General features: G+C 42.3%; 1 long non-coding RNA gene across 1 annotated transcript in view; it reads right to left on the reverse strand.

Moving 5' to 3' along the window:
* Positions 1-2,366: 2,366 nt before the first annotated feature.
* LOC123607633 overlaps positions 2,367-19,082 on the reverse strand; it is a 62,225-nt gene continuing 45,509 nt past the window's right edge. Inside the window, exon 3 of the long non-coding RNA XR_006716823.1 lies at positions 2,367-2,473. This is a non-coding gene — a long non-coding RNA (uncharacterized LOC123607633). The remainder of the gene's footprint in view (positions 2,474-19,082) is intronic.

Raw genomic sequence — 19,082 nt, forward strand, 5'->3', positions numbered from 1 at the left:
GAGAGGGAGGAGGTCGGAGGTGTCTGAGGGAGCACTCCCAGAGGCGGAGCCTGGCAAATTGCAGAGTTGGCGGCGCTCAGCGGGGCGCCCCGCCCCCCGCCCTCACAGCCCTCCCAACCGTGGTCTCCTGATTGGCTTTCTGCAGAAGCCAGCTTTCTAGAACTGAAGTCCTGCTTTGGAGCTCACCAAGGCCCTGCAGCTCTGGCATTGGCCGCTGCAGGAGCCCTGAGAGTTCATGTTAGGAGTAGGCTACCAGGTTAGAAACCCCACGTGAAAGACCATATGAAGAGGGGGAGGCCCTAAGATTATGCGACAGACCCGGCTGAGCACAGGGACCCCCGAGAGGCTGAGCCTGCTAAGGAGCCCACTCGGCATGTGCTGGAAGCCATAGGGGATGGTCCCAGTGCTGCCACCTGCTGCAGCCACATGACAGACCCGGAGGAAAACCATCTAGCTGAGTTCCAGGCCACCCCACTGAACCACGAGCAGTAATAATCAGAGCGTCTGGGGGGAGGCTGGTTACCTAAGCCGATCCCTGGAATAGGCAGCGAGCGCAGAGATGGGGAGAAGCGTCAGACTCCTCACGTGTCTTGAGGTGGAGGATGTTCTGAGGCTTGGATATGAGGTGTGAGAGGGAGTCAGGGATGACTGGAAGCCCCCGGGTGTTGAGCCCAGGAGAGAATCTCTGGGTAGGGCAGCGTCCGGGTCCCGTGTGAAGGCCTGACAGCCTTCAGGAGGTCCCTGTGCAGAGCGCCGGGCAGGGAGGCGGAATCCCGGCCCCAGGCAGCGAGATAGGTGCTCACTCTCTATCTAGAAGATCAGAAACCAGAGCAGAAGGTGGTGGCCAGACCCCACAGGGATTCTCTGAGCCAAGCAGTCTGGTTCCCGGGTTTTATAAGGTGCCAGTGGCTTCAGACACAGGCCTTGAAGGTAGCCTCCAAGCTACTCATCTGGCCTGGCCAGGCTCAATTCGCCATCAGCACACAGCTTACCCCGCAGTGCTCACTCCGCCTTTCCTAGAAACCTAATTTGTCTCTTCTCCAAGTCCCCACCACACCTACAAATGCACTGACACGTAACAGAGCTGGAATAAGTCCTTCTCCCATTTATAAAGCCACTTCCTCCCACCACAAAAGCAGTGCAGATGCCGGGCCATTTTCCCCTTCATAGATCCACGGGTTGCTCAGAGATAAAAGATAGTATTTTTATGTGTGAAAACCCGCTTTACTAAATGCCCCACTTCCTTGGGAAGCAATGTATTATTTTCTCCATCTGGCGTATGCTAAGTGGTTGTGAAAATACAGGAAGTTCCTGTGAATTTCCTCAAGAAAATCTTGACAGGCTCTGCACTATTTTGGACTATTCTGATTTGTATTATGACATTCAGACTGCAATAAAATAATATAACATAATATAAAATAATAAAATAGAGTGAAACCTGGTCAGGCAGTAGGAAGCTTTCCTTACCTCCTGTGATAACAAGTAAGAACATTTATATAAACAAAAAAACAAGAGTGAAAACAAAAACGAGGGAAGATCTTGTTTTTGAAATGCATGGAATTGAAATTAACACAGTCAATTTAAGTTGTTTTATCAACATTTTAGGAACATTTGCTAAAATATTTGGTTTGTTTATATCATAGAATCATGGAGTATCTGAACTCTGGAAGTTTAGCATTATTCTCTTCTCTTTACAGATGAGCAGTCGCGAGTCCAGAGAGGTTCTGATTTTCCAAAGGTCACACAGCTGGTTAGAGGCAGAGGAAATGCTAGCATCCAATTGTCAGAATTCTTGCTCCAGTTTTCTTCCTGGAGAACTCCTGAAATATTTCTGATATAAGTATTTACACCTTGGCATCAAATAGCTGAACCCCCAGCCAAGGAGGGAGGAGGAGACAATGAGGAGACGGGGTAGAGTCAGTCAGAGGAGGGTGGGGAGAAGACATTCTTCTCTCACTTTCTTCTCTCATTGTTCTCCAAACAATGGAGCATCAGGGGGAAAGATCATCAAGTCCCATTCTAAAAGGACGGCCCCTCCCGATTATAACCAACCCCGCCTCCTGTCCACCAGACCTGGCACTTCACTGGGAAAAAGCCACAGGCGTTGGGTAAGCACCCAGATGGCATTGATTCCTTTCCTGGATCTACCAGTTAGAGCTGTGTGACCTTGGGCGAGTTACCTTACCTCTCTGTTCTTCAATTTCCTCAGCTGGAAAATGGGAATAATAATAACACCTACCTCACAGGTTTGTTGTAATGATTAAGGTTAATATTTTTAAGAGCTTAGAACAGCACCTGACACATGTTAAGTACTATCAAAGTATCTGATCAATAAGTTCACCAAAGGATTAAACTTACAGTACCACATTCCTCTTCCGGAAACTTTTCCTATCATTTTAGGGCTCTTCATAAGACACTTCTGGTCCCATGATCTTCTTTTTCTTGGGTAGCACCACCCTCCCAGCACCACGTGCTAAATTAGAAGGTCACAACAAACAGGTAAAACCCTCAGAATTGTGGACAGTGATCCTGGCTGGGGCTGTCACTGCTATCACCACCACTGAAGGGCTAGGTTCAGGGAAGTGTCATTCAACCCAGTGAAGGGGCTTCTCACACTGCGTAGAACTCTACGGCTCCCAGGTCTGATGGTGCTGCCATTCAGCCAGCACCCGTGCCCCACCAGCCTGGAGGGTTCCCAGCTGGACCCATTAGCACAGTTTGCCCAGGACCTCATCCCCATGTACTGCTCTTGTGTGCATGATCTATGAAAAGGTTCTTGGCTCTGTGCTATTAGAAAATCTGTTTTTGTTTTTTAACTCTGAATCCTTTCCACACTAGAGTTGTTTGGCTTTTTTTTTTTTTCCTGCTGGATCTCTAGGTAGCATCAGAAATAACATGAGATTTTGATTACATTTTTCTTCCGGCTCTCACTAATCATAGAACATGAAGACATTTTATTTTCTAATTATCTGTGTGTGTGTGTGTGTGTGTGTGTGTGTGTGTATCCTACAAGAATATTCCTTGGTGAATTCAATCCATTAACATACATTAAATACTGTATGTGTGCCAAACACTGTGCTCTCTCCTTAGCTGGCATTTGCTAAGGCGCTAACTCACAGGGTCTCAGAGCAGGAAATGGAATGGCTTCAAGGACCAGAGGAATGCCAATGAGTGAGCTATGCCAGGTAAAGAAAAGGTATAAACAATGGGGAATAGCAAGACCTGTGGCACATTGGTAAGACATACCCTAGCTAATTAAGATGTAATGGAATATATCCATATATATATATATATATATATATATATATATATATATATATATATATTTTAATTCAGAAGTCATCATCCATGCCTAAGAAGACAGTTAGAGTTCTCTCAGCTGTGACCGTCTGTGTTTAAGTCTATTCAGGTGTACTTGGCCATGCCTGGAACTACTCTGCTGTCTTGACCCACAATCTTGCCTTGCAGGGAAGGTACTATTCTAAGAACTTTTCTAAGAAAACTATTGTAAGATGTCACAGGTTCACAGCCATCTCTGGATCACTTCAGCAGAATTCCTAAAAGGGATTCAGGGGAGGTTCTGATGACTGACTGACTGACCACTGGAGAGGAGGGACAATCAGATGTTTGATTGACTTACAGTCCTGCCCTGTGAAAAGAGCAAGTCTCCATCAGAAATAGAGATGGGATGGGGGTGAAACGTTCTCCGTTGTTGTGTTGGTACTAGAATATGTGATAGTAAGTAAGGTTAGTCCCCTATTCATAGCTGTGATATTTGTAGCAAAACAAAATAGTGTCTAACAATAATGCAGGAGAAATGGAATTATATCATCATGAGAGTGCCCCATGACCTCAAAATTCAGAGGGAAAGGGGCAGTGTGTTTCACTAGGAGATGATTTGTCTGTTGGTTCATGAAGAAAATAGTGGATACCAAGGGGTAGAAGAAATAGACCAGAATATTGTAGACATTCATCATGGTGTGTAAGAAATCTCATGGAGCCTTAAAAAAAAAAGTTTACTTATTTTTGAAAGAGAGAGAGCAGTCACAGAGACAGAGAGAGAGAGAGCAGTCACTGGAGGGGCAGAGAGAGAGGGAAAGAGAATACTAAGCAGGCTGTGCACTGTCAGTGCAGAGCCTGATGCAGGGCTCTAGCCTACAAACCATGAGATCATTACCTGAGTCAAAATCAAGAGTCAGATGCTCAATTGATTAAGCCACCCAGGCACCCCTCTCACAGAGCCTTTTGACTCACAAGAGAAGGATCTCAAGAGTCCTCAGGCTAAAGAAATGTTGCTGAAGGAGATTAAACCACTTTAACCAGATCATTTCCATTGTACCTTCAGTTCTGGGAAAGCTCAGGCTGTATACAGAATGAATGTCTTCTTAGGTGGAGACTAAGGAGCAGCCCTTCTGGTCCCATGTCAGTGTCACAAAGTGAATAGTTTAGGAATCGGTTTTAAAATAATCAAATCTGTTTTTTCACATAAAGTTGGAAACAGCTAGAAAATTTTGAAACAGCATTTTTCCATAGCTGTGATTCAAGCCGCTTGAGAGATCACGTGGAAACCGACACTCACAGGAGAATGGTAAGGGGAGCCTCTCGGTGTCCCAGCCCCAGCACACACCTCATAGCTTCAATATGACATTTGTATAAATGTAAGTAGGCATGAAATCAGATATTTTTAACCATGAAATGTGTTGATTTATGATTTCCACAGGGTACCCCCTTCAGACAAGAACATCAGAACGTGGCCCGAAGGCTCTTCTGCCTGCTCTTGTAAGGAACCAAATAATTGCTATTTTTCTCAGCGAGGCACGACTGGTTTTGATTTCACTGAAGACTGAGAATGTGTTTTGCCCGTTGGCTGATGACTGGCTCTTCTTTGGCATTTCTGTCCTCCACCAATGGGCACCCGTGTCTTGGTTGCCATTTCATTTGCAAACCTTCAGGCATGGTGTTTGGTGGCTTCCGGCATACCATGGAACTCCCCAAGTGTAGCTGCCACTGCATCTGACCAATTGTCAAAAACCACCGTGTGTTTGAAGAGGAAAGGCCTCCCTTGATGCTCTTAAAAGGGAAAGGTTGAGAGGCTCTTGGGTGGCTCAGTCCGTGAAGCATCCGACTTCGGCTCAGGTCAAGATCTTGTGGTTCGTGAGGTAGAGCCCTGCATCCGGCTCTGTGCTGGCAGCTCAGAGCCTGGAGCCTGCTTCCGATTCTGTGTCTGCCTCTCTCTCTGACCTTCCGCTGCTCATGCTCTATCTCTTTCTCTCTCAAAAATAAACAAACATTTAAAAAATTTAAAAAAAAAGAAAGAAAAGGAAAATTGAGGGGCACCTGGGTGGCTCAGTTGGTTAAGCATCAGACTCTTGGTTTCAGCTCAGGTCATGATCTCATGGTTTGTGGAATCAAGCCCTGCATCGGGCTCCACGCTGACAGTGCGGAGCCTGCTTGGAATTTTCTCTCTTGTTCTTTCTGTCCCTCCCCTGTTCACACTCTCACTCTCAAAATAAATAAACTCTAAATTTTTTTTTTAAAAAGAGGAAGGTTGATATGGTTCAACAGGAAGCACTGTCCCCAGCTGCAGTGACCCTCCTCTCCTTGAACTATCTTTACATGGGAAAAGAAAAAAAAAATAAACTAGATTTAACAGGATAAAGTAGGTTTTAAAGATGAGATAAACAGACAGATGTACACAAAATTTCAATCTCCCATTACAAATAATCCCCAAAAAAGAATAGACAAATTTGCATGATGCTGAAGAACATTCCATTTCTGTGCATTAACTACATCACCTTCAAGATCTTTCCAATTTTTAGAATCTATGACTTTATATTTTATATATTATATTATATATAAAATATATAAATATATTATATATATTTTATATTTTATATTCTAAATTTTATATTTTATATTCTATAATTTTCATGATACCTGCGCTTTTTATTATTTTTTTTTAAATTTTTTTTTCAACGTTTATTTATTTTTGGGACAGAGAGAGATAGAGCATGAACGGGGGAGGGTCAGAGAGAGGGAGACACAGAATCGGAAGCAGGCTCCAGGCTCTGAGCTGCCAGCACAGAGCCCGACGCGGGACTCGAACTCACGGACCGCGAGATCGTGACCTGGCTGAAGTCGGACGCTTAACCGACTGCGCCACCCAGGCGCCCCTACCTGTGCTTTTTAAAAGATAAGACAGAAAAAAATGTGATTCATGTTTTTAGCTTTTCTGTTTTATGGGCAACTGAACCCCATCCAAAGTGCAAGAGAAATGGGAAGCATAGCAGGAAGCTGAAGATGTGATGTCTTCTCTTCAACCTATGGCTTCTATTCATGCCCTCAAACAGCATATTTTACCAGGAACTGCTTTTGAACTCCATATTCCTGCCTGTTAATTTTCCCCAAAACAATGTCCTTGCTTACTTGTGGCAGAGTAGTATTGATTGATAAATGAATGAATGAATGAATGAGTGAGAAAATTAATTTATCTCTTTGCAAATACATAGAATGCACTTATAAATTTGTTCCATCTTACATATCTAAAGGTCATATATTTTTAAATGTTTTTAATGTTTTATTTATTTTTGAGAGTGACAGAGCATGAGCAGGGGATGGGCAGAGAGAAAAGGAGACACAGAATTTGAACAGGCTCCAGGCTCTGAGCTGTCAGCACAGAGCCAGATGTAGGGCTTGAACCCACAAACAGTGAGATCATGACTTGAGCTGAAGTCTGGTGCTTAACCCACTGAGCCACCCAGGTGCCCCAAGATCACATACTTTTAAGGATGAGAATTCGTTCTTCCCTGGGGTTACTGGTTCCACTTAGGGTAGAGAAATGTTTCACACTAATTTCAAAAGGGGGCTGAAGGTGGTCCTGCCTAATGGGAAATATTTATGCAGGTAAGGAAGAAAATGTCTTATCTTAAAGGGTGCCTTGACAGTAGGCAGAATTAGAAATAAGAGATCAAGAATTAAGATTTTAAAAAGTGTGGGTTGGTGTGAACTCACTTTGAAATTTGTTTGCAGCATTGCTTATAGGTCTGGAGCAGGGTGGATGGAAGTCCATATTACAATTCCATGTTGGAAATGTTTACCAGATTCAAATAAAGACAAGTATGTATCATGGTGAGACTAATAGGCAACAGGCACAGAAGAAGGCAGTGGAAGGTGTAGTTTTTATATGGAGACAAAGAATTGGCATAGAGGAAGGACTGAGTAGGGATGTAGAATCTCTCCCTCAGGACACTTGGACACATTGGTCTTACAAAAGCCCAGCATCTGGCATGGCTTGGGTTTCTGAGTTTTTGTTTGCACCTGCTAATTGCTCCCTGGAACTCAGAGATGATGCTACGGAGGAGGGGATCAGAAGTGAGAAAGTGCATCCATGTATCTTGCAAATTTTGACTACCAGTGAGGATGAGATTGGCTATACTGAGACACGTATTTTAAGTTATAAAGAAGATTAAAAAGTAAAAGAGAGAAATAAGGGTTCCATAGTATGTGGCAGAAAGTAGCGGTGACTCAATTGTCAGAGCTGGCATCAGAGGCATATTTTCTGCCAGGCATTTTTCTATAACCTTTACCAAGATTACCCCACTTAGTAGTTACAACAACCCCGTACTGTAGTTGCTACTGTTTTATGATTCTGTTCTCATGCGGAGACTCAGATTAAGCAATTTGCACAAGATCATCCAGGTGCTAAGCGGCAGGATTGGAATTTAAACGCAAGCAGTCCGACTGAGGGTCTGTGCTTCCTAACCACTTCAGCAGGTTGCTGTCCATCCTGGTTAGGAGCTCTTGGAAGCATAAAATTCCGACTATCTGATTACAAATGATCCCAGTGAAGAAGAAACGTGAGGCGTGCCACAGGGCAGTGAGAATCTCAGCTCCGGTATCAGATTGGAACAAATTATTTAACAACTTGGTTCACTGATTTTCTGATTCGGATACTGGGAAAGATATTGATTTTCTAATAGGTTATAATATCTAAATTCAATAATGTTGTTCAGAATGACCCAAACATAAAATAGGGAGGGTATGTGAAAACAATTTAGTTTTCTTTCCAGGGAATTCCTTTAAATATTTTTACAGAAAAATGTATAACATATATACTCCAATATACTACAAATAGTGCTACAAATACTACAAATACTACAAATAGTGCTACAAATACTACAAATACTACAAATACTACAATATACTACAAATACTCCAATATACTACAAATTAGTGCTAGCTCCATGAAATCAGTAGCAAATGAATTTTCACAGAAACGTTTGTAGATAGTGGGTCACACTTGATAAAATACCTTTTTCTGTGGGTACTTGTCTACATGACCTGATATTTCATATGCATAATATCTTATGTGTTTTATTGACAAATAATTTTGCTTTGTATTATGGAATTAAATATCTCACGGTGCCCTGTAAAGAACAACATAACTTTTCTGATTGTCTGCTCCCTAAATATGTAGAAAACAATTGATGTATAGTAGACCTGTGTAAGTAAGAAAATTTTTTGCACATGATTGTTGCTCTTATTACCCCAAGAAACCAATGGCGTTGACTGTGAGTTAGCACTTCTGTGGATGCAGATATTAGGAAATTTTGTTCTCAGTTGGACTCAGGATAAAAAATAGAGTTTTCTGTAATTCCTGACAGTTATGTTAGGAGGACCCACATAGAAAATAAACTTAGGCTTCCAAAAATCACTGAAACAACATGGGCAATTCTGAGATTTTTATTAAGATGAAGCTCAAATAATGGGTTATCATCCCTATGAGGACATAGATGGGTAGGGCAAGAAGAAAACTTGAAGAATAGATGGTTGGCTTGACGCATAATTACAATGGGAAAAGTATGAGAAGAAGAGGAGCAAGGTGTCTTCAATTTTATATATAGGAAAGGTGTACCTGTTCTGTGAAGTGACACAGTAAATAGATGGGTGAATGGGAGCAACTTTAAGGGAAGTATCTCCTGGAGTGACCAATAGCTCTATATTCAACATTATCTGCTTAGTGACTATACTATCAATTTCTCAGTTGTATATTACACATTTGTATAAGTTTCTTGGTTATATATAATATATCTGTTTAGTCAACAATGTTATCAACTACTTGGTTAAAGGAAACAGGCTTACAGAATTTTCAGAAGAAATCAAATGGGGAGGGTCAGAAAATAGAACCAACGACAAAATTAGATTTTTAAGAGTCATCTGAATAAATTACAGAGAGTGACAAAATTGAATAGTGTGAAATTTTAGGAGTAAATATAATGTCTTCGCTTGCACCAAAAAATGAACACCTTGAGGTTTCAGGGCAAAGTAGTTGTGGAAAATCTTGGGAAGCCATTTTGTTCATTACCAGTCTCCTTAAACATTTCCAACTGGGTTGTCTACTCCCCATTTAAACACTTCCTATTGTGAAAGGTTTATTTCATAGAGCAGCTAAGGTTTCGAAATACTAATTGCTCAGAACTTTTCACTACCTCTTCCTAAAGGTATGGAACAACCAGATCATACTAAAGCTATAAGTTTTGAGTGGACCAAGCCATCCTGGTTTTTGCCATTGAGACTTCCTCCACAATTTTCGTGACCTCTGTCTGACACCCAAAGTGTGAGGGCTGTATTCTGGCTACCCAGAACAACCTTATCCTTCACCTCTCCACCCAAACCATAATCCAAGATCCTGAGGTTCCCCATCTAATCCTCTAATAGAATTCATCTATGTTACGGCCATCCCTGCTTTCTTTGGAATTTTCTTTATTGATTAAATGACAGCTCACAAAGCTAATACACTAATATAACCAAGTATGGGAGTGGGTTACCTCTTCCAACAGTCTTTACATGATACTGTAATGCTCATGTAATAATGGAATATTCAAATTCCTCCTTGGCCCTCAAATCACACCAAATGCCCACTTCATACAAGAGCCAAGCCATCAGCCTCACTTCAAACTCTTTGATGCAGCTGTCCCTCTCTTCTGGTCTGTTATGCATTTGCATTTGGTCAGCATGACTTCTGCGAGCCCAGGGCAGTCTGATCATGTCTGAACAGCACTCATGGCTCCTGTAAGAACTGGCTTCTATGTGTAGGTTCAGTAAAGACTCTTTTCTTTTCCTCTGCAAAATGATCAGCTGCTTTTAATTTTTTTAATTCCTGAAACAATTCCATTTAAATACATCAAACTAAATAGATGAATGAACAAGAGGTGGGACTGGAACTATGACCCCTAATAGTCCCATAAGGATAAAGCCTCTATGTCGTTGAGCAATAATTAAGTGGAAATCACGCAACTGGAAGTCTGCACACAGGGTGGCTATTTTAATAGATACGTATGGGGGACAGGTGACTACAGGCCCACCCATCAGACTCCCAGGGACAGGACTCCACTGTCTCAGGGCTGTTCTTGGTGCTGCAGCCCCGATCTGACCAAACACTGTAGTTCGCCCTCCAGAGCAATGTCCATAGCCTCGCTAGGATGAAGGAGTCCACTTCACTATGGTGGAAGGTAGATGTGGAGTTTAAGAGTGATTTCTTTTGCTGCTCAAAAGTAGCTGTTAAGGGATGCCTGGGTGGCTCAGTTAAGTGTTTGACTCTTGACTTGAGCTCAGGTCATGATCTCATGATTGTGAGACTGAGCCCCGCGTTGGACTCAGTTCTGCGTGTGGAGCTTGCTTAAGATTCTCTCTCCCTTTGCCCCTACCTCCGCCCCCTCATGCTCTCACATGCTGCTCTCTTTCTCTCTCTGTGAAGGAAAGAGGGAAGGAAGGAAGGAAGGAAGGAAGGAAGGAAGGAAGGACGAGCACTGCATTCTAGTTTGGGGCTGTTCTTTTGAGGCTGTGCTGGGAATGGGGAGTTCCAGAAAGGATATTCAACAGAAACGATATTGCCAACCATGGAATTTAATTCATGCAGCGATTTTATACAACATGAGAGGAGAACATGAGCTATTCATGATATGAAAAGAGAATATGATTTGATTAAACAAACTCTGTTCTCAATTCACCCACATGGGAAGCATCTCTGTGAAAGAAAACTGACCTTTGGTGGACTTAGCTGTTCAAAAGGATTAGGCCATTTTGAGCACCAGGATGGGTCAGGACTTAATAGGTATATGCTTCATGTGTTTGTGATAGATTCCTTGGGAGAATGAGAAACAGCACCCTCACTAATGGTGCAGCCTGGTGTTCTCACTCTGAGCTTCCCGTGTGTGAATCACAGTCGTGGGAACCGCCTTGGATAGATGATAAACGTCCATGAGCCAGAGTCCTCCTACCGACATCCTGAATCACCATCTCCAGGAATGGCTCTGGGAACACGTATGTTAAACTAATGCCCCAGGTATATCTCACGTAAGAAGAATTTAATGTACAGTTGTTGACACAATCACCAAACCTACAGCTGGGCTTTTTGGATGTATGTACTTATTTGTTTGTTTATTTACTTTTTAAGTTTATTTATTTATTTTGAGAGAGAGAGAGAGAGAGAGAGAGAGAGAGAGAGAGAGAGAGAGAATGTGAGCAGTGGAGGGGAAGAGAGAGTGGGAGAGAGAGAATTCCAAGTAGGCTCCACACTGTCAGCACGGAACCCGAAGTGGGGCTCTAACTCATGAACCGCTGAAATCAAGAGTTGGATGTTTAACTGACTGAGCCACCCAGGTGCCCCTACAGCTGGCTTAAAACAAACAAACAAACAAAACTTAATCCACAGTTTCCTGTTTCCTTACTTCTGCAATACTACTATTTATTCTTTCATCTAACAGGTTTGTTGAACTCCTGCATGTGCAGATAGCTAGATAGTGGGGTTATAAAAACAAGAAAAGAGTACTGCCTACCATTGGAAACTTGCACTCTAGTGAAGAGACAGGATATGCACACACATGCACACAATATGTAGTCTGTTCTGGTCAGAGGGAAGAATACAGTGATGCCCAGGTTGGACGGAGGCCAACTAGCCTTGCCCAAGTGGCTGAGGGAGGCTTTAGTGAGGAGGAAGAAGAGGAGTTAGCTCTCCAGAGGAGATGGAAATGGACGGAGAAGGAGGCTGGCCTGGGGTCGCTCAGCAATGGTGTGATTCAAAAGCAGCAGCCTAAGGGACGTTCAGAGGTGTACCAACATGAAGAGCCTGTTCATCAGGAAATTTGTAACTCATAAGCAACGGAATAATTGGATTTCATCCTATTAGCAAGCAGAGGAATTACTTGATGGATTTGTGTTTTGAAAAGATTACACTAGCAACAGGGCAGAGAACATACAGGCAATAGTGGGCCAAGGAGAGCAGTGAAGACAATGTGATGGGGGCTGAGCAGAACGCGGTGCGGGGGGGGGGGGTGTGTGGCTGCAGGGGACCTTGTGAGATCTGGACACTGTCTCCTTCTTTGCTTCTAGATGATTGTTTCTCCTACCTGGCACATCAGAACCAACTTGAATGGTGAGAAGCTCCTGTTAGCAGAGTGTTTAGAAACATTTCCTTACTTAAGTTTTTAGTGAAAACACACACACACACACACACACACACACACACACAAATGGGCCTTCCTAGAAATCCAGAGCAAAGTACTTGGTACATTTGGCTTAGGGAAAAATAAAACAAAATGAAACAAACGAAGGCATTACCATCTGAGACAGTAAGCAATACTTTCAATGGCCTGCTCCTTTGAGCTGTCAATTCCAGATCTTGTTTCTAGCTTCTACTTAATCTTTGGGGGAAAAAATTCCAGAAGCTCACCCCTCTGCCACTGATGTGTGATGTGGCAATGCAGCCTAAATAAATGACATGCAATCTGTGGACACTCTGAAAAAATTTGCTACGGATTTTGGGTGATAATGATGTATCAGTGCAGATTCGTCATTTGTAACAAATGTACCACGCTGGGAGTGATGTTGATAATGGCGGGGGGGGGGGGTTGTGCATGTGTGGGAGCGGGGGTCTTTGAGAAATCTCTGTCCGTTCCTCCTCACTCTGTAGGGAACCTAAAACTGTTCTAAAAAAATAAAGTCTATAAAAAGAAAAAAAAACAAGTTGCAGGAAAGTTTATAAAGTATGGTCCTATGTTTAAAAACAACATATAAAAAAATAAAAAATAAAAAAAATAAAAACAACATACACACACACATATATATACATATATATATATATATATATATATATATATATGTATATGTATATATATATATATTCATCTAACTGGACTTTTTAGGATCTGTGCATTGACTATACATAGTAAATGACTACTCAATAAAGGAAAAACAACACGTGTATGTTAAAATGTATATTAAATGCATAAAATGTACATTAAAAATGCATAATATAGAGCATAGTATAGGTGGCTCAGTCGATTGAGCACCTGACTTTGGCTTAGGTTGTGATCTCACAGTTCATGAGTTCAAGCCCCGTATGGGGCTCTGTGCTGACAGCTTGGAGCCTGGAGCCTGCTTTGGATTCTGTGTCTCCTTCTCTCTCTGCCCCTCCTCTTCTCACACTCTGTCTCTCTTTCTCAAGAATAAGTAAACATTAAAAAAAAATTTAAGTATAATATATGTTATTTTTTAGGAGATGCTTGCCAATTTTTAGTTCCTTTATTAGCGTTGTATAAGTCCACAATGGAAATAGAAACACCCTCAAGTCAGTAACAGGACAGTTGTTGAGAGCAGGGGTCCCCCTTTCCTACAGTCGTGAAACTCAATCTACTTTTATAAAAAGTGATAATGGGTTTAGTTTAAACAACCAGTGTAGATATAAAGGGATATTGGGTTCTTAAACAAACACCTTCTTAATGATGCCCTGACTTCCTTAATCCAGGGCAGAACCCATGTACTAACACACATAATCTTTTTTTCCTCAGAAAAATGATACATTTGGAATTTACAAACCATTTTTGAAAAAAAGAATAAAAAGAAAGTCTCTTTATTATCACGTCTCTTGCATGTACATTTCTCACACTCTGTTCATAGAGGGAAACAAAATGAAGCAAGTCACTCTAAGACTGCCCTTTCTATTATATGAGCAAATGCACCTTTGGAAAATTTTAAAAACCAGACTTGCAACTGCATCTGTGGGCTGAATCCTCTGTCCTGTTGTTCTCTGATTGGAGTGTCTGTGGCCTCCCTCAGTCCACGGACTCCACGGGAATCCATGCCCCTGAGAGCATGAATGGGACACAGCTTGTGTGCACTACTGCCTGTCCGTAGGCGTGTTACACATCACCTCCATCTGTATCTCCTTTCATAAACCACCTAAGCATTTGTATGCCCGGCTCGCGGTGTATGTGTGTGTGCGTGTGTGTTAACAAAAGATCTCTGTTCCCAAACAAGAAGGCCCCTGAGTCCTCCCGAGAAGGCACTTGGAGAGTGTCCAGGGCTGACACTTGACCCTCACTCCTCGGAGGTGAAAGGCGGCACGCACCGTGTCACCTGGCCCCTGACACCCTTCCCTTTACACTTAATCAACCCTAGTCCTGATAAATGAGTTGGCCTGGAAGAATGCGGAGGGCCGCCTCTGTGTCTGAGCCTACCCTTCACATCCTCCCAGACTAAATAGCCAGGCTAGTGGGGACAGCTGGCTGCCGCCATCACGACTGTTTTGGCCAGCTCAGAGGCACTGCTCTCTCCAATGACCTCTGCACCCTGGACACCTGCTCCTTCTGAGGGAAGGTCCCGCAGTCATGGCTTGTGTCACCGGGGTACAGACTCAACAGAGCCCCCGTGATAACCTTGGCCTGCTGAATTCCAAGAGCCGCTCTCTATCTAAAGAGCAGGAGAAACTACCAAATGCCAAAAAGAAAAAACAACTATAGTTGCACAGAAATTATGGATCACAAGTTTTTACAAACACACACACACACACACACACACACACACACACACACACCAACCCTGAAACTAAGGGATTTGACTTTTAGCCTCAAACACAGAGCGACTGAACTGCCTCGTCTCAAACCCACTCTATTGTTTTGAAAAGCTGGTAACATCCATGATTTATGAGCAGGGGTGAGTGGACTTGTGTTCTCTTTCTTGCACACTGACTGTGGGAATGTAGTCCACTTTCAGAAACGTACCCTGGAGACTCCATGTACATGTTCCCCAAGTCATGTGCTAAGATATCCATTAACAAGGAGCTTTCTAGGGGCAGCTGGGTGCCTCAGTCGGTTAAGCGTCCAACTTTTGGCTTCAGCTCAGGTCATGATCTCTCGGTTTCGTGGGTTCAAGCCCTGCAGCACAGAGCCTGCTTGGGATTCCCTCTCTCTCTCTCTCTCTCCCTGCTCCTCCCCCACTCGCATCGCTGTGTCTCTAAAAAATAAATAAACTTAAAAAAAAAAAAAAACAAGGGGCTTTCTAAAACCATGTATAACATATTATTTAACACTTTGTGCTATGTGCTGACAAAACTTTGGCAAGGTACACTATGATGTAAAAACAAACCCCAAAGTCACAGAACAATACATTTATATAACATGATTCTATTATATAACAAGCAACAAATTAACAGACAACAATGTGTTTATGAAATTACACACAGGCCCACTAACTAGCAGAATGGAACCAAACTGGTTCTTAAGAGATTACCTGTGAAACAGACCCATAAGTGCAGAGAACAAACTGATGGTTGCTAGAGGGAAAGGTGGTGGAGGGATGGGGAAATGGGTGAAGGGGCTGGGGCGGGGGTATGGGCTTCCAGTTAGGGAATGAATAAACCACAGGGATGAAAGGCACGGCATAGGGAATGCAGTCAACGGTACTGTAACAGCACTGCATGGTGCCAGATGGTCGCTATACTTGTGGGGAGCACCACATAGCATACAGGCTTATCACGCTATATACCTGAAACAAAGGGAACATCGTGTGTCCACTCTACTTCAATTTAAAAAGAGAGAGAGAGAGAGAGAGAGAGAGATTACCTGTGGTAAGTGGAGTGGAATTAGGAGATGAAAAAGAAAACTTTCAACTTGAATTCAGTATATTTCTGTATTGTTTGAATTTTTATAATTAGCTATGATCAGGGACTGATTTCACTTACAAAAATAGAAATATCTGCCCCATCACATGTATTTAAAAATTTTTTTATGCTTATTTATTTTTGAAGCTGAGAGAGTGAATAGGGCAGTGGCAGAGAGAGAGGGAGACAGAAGATCCAAAGCAGAGCCTGCGCTGACAGCAGCCAGCCTTATGAGGGGCTCGAACCCACGAACCATGAGATCATGACCTAAGCTGAAGTGGATACCTAACCAACTGAGCCACCCAGGTGCCCTGCCATCACACGTATTTTAAGATCAGCGAGACAATGCAAAGAAATAGGCACAAAGCAGAGATTATGACACCATTAACATCCACACCTCCATAGAAAGGCTGTAATCTGATGTGCTTCATAAATATTTTGAGACTGGGAAACCTACTCCTCTTTGATCCCCAAAGTACTGAAAGTCAGGCAATAATTCCATTGAGATGGGTCTTTTATATATATATATATATATATATATATATATATATATATATATATATATATAATACACATACACACACACACATATATATATATATATATATATATATATATATATATATATATGAGAGAGAGTGAGCTGGGGAGAGGGACAGAGAGAATCTTAAGCAAGCTTCATGCTCAGCATGGAGTCTAATGCAGAGCTCAATCCCACGACCCTGGGATCATGACCTGAGCCAAAATCAAGAGTTGGACACTCAACCAACTGAGCCATCCAGGCACCCCATCTGTTGAGATGGGTCTTGGAGAATGAGTGTGCTAGTTGAAGAGATGTACACTCAGGCAGAACTGGGAAATACAACAAGTGTCATATTAACAGAGTCACAAGATGCTCCTCTGGGGTTTGGCAAGAAAGCAACATATGGAGCAGACTCGCAGCTCCGAAGGACAGGCTGGAATCTGTCGGGGAGTCCAGCTCTGAGCTGGGGCTCTTTACCATAGGGCTTACTGAGACAGCAGGAGCATCTTGAATGGTTGGGATATAAAGGTGTATGAGGTCAGTGCAGAGAGGTGAAAATTTGGTGAGGGAGAGAACGTGAGAAGCCTTCCCGTGATTCCATCTCTAAGGAGGGGATAATTTTCTGTCAAATAGGGAGAAGCATGGACAGATTTGGCTTGCAAGTGAAAAGAGAAAGTCTGATTTGTATCTAAGACTTCCAATTTGTTTCATTATTCATAGAAAACCCTGTATGTGGCCCTGGGCAGAGGCTGTAGGGATAAGCTGAGCTTCTGAGCCTCAGATACTTCCAGTGCCTTCTTGTGTTATTTTTTTTTAAATTTTTTTTTAATGTTTATTTATTTTTTAGAGAGACAGAGACAGAATGCAAGTGGGTTAGGGGCAGAGAGAGAGGGAGACACAGAAGCAGAAGCAGGCTCCAGGCTCTGAGCCATCAGCACAGAGCCCGATGTGGGGCTCGAACTCATGAGCTGTGATATCATGACCTGAGCAGAACTCGGACACCCAACTGACTGAGCCCCTGAGCCCCCCTGCCTTCTTGTGTTCTTAGATGTCATTTCAAATCCTTTACATAGAATATTCTTGCATAATACACAGTTTTTCATAGCTTGCATTCAATGATTTTCTATAATTTGAATCCATGTTACTATTTTTCCAAGTTACTTATTTATGGACTTATTTTTTATTTTAGAAAAAGAGAGCAAGCAAGTGGGGCAGGGACAGAGAGAGAGAGAGAGAGAGAGAGAGAGAGAATCCCAAGCAGGCTCAATGCCCAGCATGGAGCCCAATGTGGGGCTCAATCCCAGGATCCTGGGATCATGACCTGAGCTGAAATCAAGAGTCGGTCACTCAACTGACTGAGACACCCAGGTGCCCCCAAAGTTATTTAGATTCAGTTTTCCTTAGATCTCAATTTTCTGTGTGTTGCTGATTTTATCAAGTGTTTTTTTCATCCCTGAGTCCTCTAAGAAACTCCTTTCCTCCTTAGGGGGATTGAGCCGCTAATGTGTCTAATGAGCACACTCATTTTAGCCCAAAACTTCAGGATACAGGCAAACCTTGTTTTCTTGTGCTTTGCAGATACTGCGTTTTTTACAAATCGAAGCTGTGTGCCAAGCTTCATCCAGCAGGTTTCTCTGTGCCGTTTTCCAACAGTGTTTGCTCACTTTGTGTCTTGGTACCACATTAGGTAATTTTGGCAATATTTCCAACTTTTCCACTATTATTATGTTTGTTATAGTGATCTGTGATCAGAGATTCAGACTCACTGAAAACTCAGACAATGGGTAGCATCTTTTAGCAAAAAAGTATAATAAAGGTATGTGCACTGTGTTTTTAAATTTAATGCTATTATTGCACCCTTAATAGATTACATTATAGTGTAAACATCTTTCATATGCGCTGGGAAACCAAAAAAATCATTTGGCTTGCTTTATTGTGATATTCACTTTATTGTTGTGGTCTGGAACTGAATCCACATTAGCTCTGAGGTGTGCCTATATTTTTTTTAAAAATGCTGTTTTTATCTCAGTAAATAATCATCTTCTCGGCAAATATCTAGGTAAGACCAATGGCATGCCAGAACACGTTTAACAGTTGATTCTCCAGGAAAAAAAGAAAAAAAAAGAAAGAAAAAAGGTTTAATGGTTTAATGTGTAGCATTTGCCTATTTCTGTGGTGTAAATGCTCCCACAATGGCCAGTTTTAAGTTACCAGTCTGAGGTCGGCGAATGTAGATTTGGACAGAAATGCACATAGTCAGCTCTCCTAAGCTGCCATGAGCCAATTCTGAGCACTACTGGAAGACCTTCAACAGCATTTGGACTAAACTAATAGTTTATGCAAGAAAACTGCAATCACCTCAAGTTCATTTAAATATTAATTCCAGGGGTATTTATTGAGTGATGCACGGTTGTTCCAAGCACTTGCGTGCACCAAACAATGTTCTAGGAAGGAAGAACTTAGTGGTAAAATATACAAAGTTCTTGCCTTCATGGAACTTATATTCTAGTGGGGGAAGACAGACAATTGAAAAAAAATAGCTTGTATGTCATTTGATAATAAATGCCACGGAACAATATAAAGAATAGTAAGAGGGATAAAGTTTCTGATAGGAGTGAGGCA

Source organism: Leopardus geoffroyi, chromosome A2, assembly GCF_018350155.1.
Source record: "Leopardus geoffroyi isolate Oge1 chromosome A2, O.geoffroyi_Oge1_pat1.0, whole genome shotgun sequence".
Taxonomy (NCBI): Eukaryota; Metazoa; Chordata; class Mammalia; order Carnivora; family Felidae; genus Leopardus; species Leopardus geoffroyi.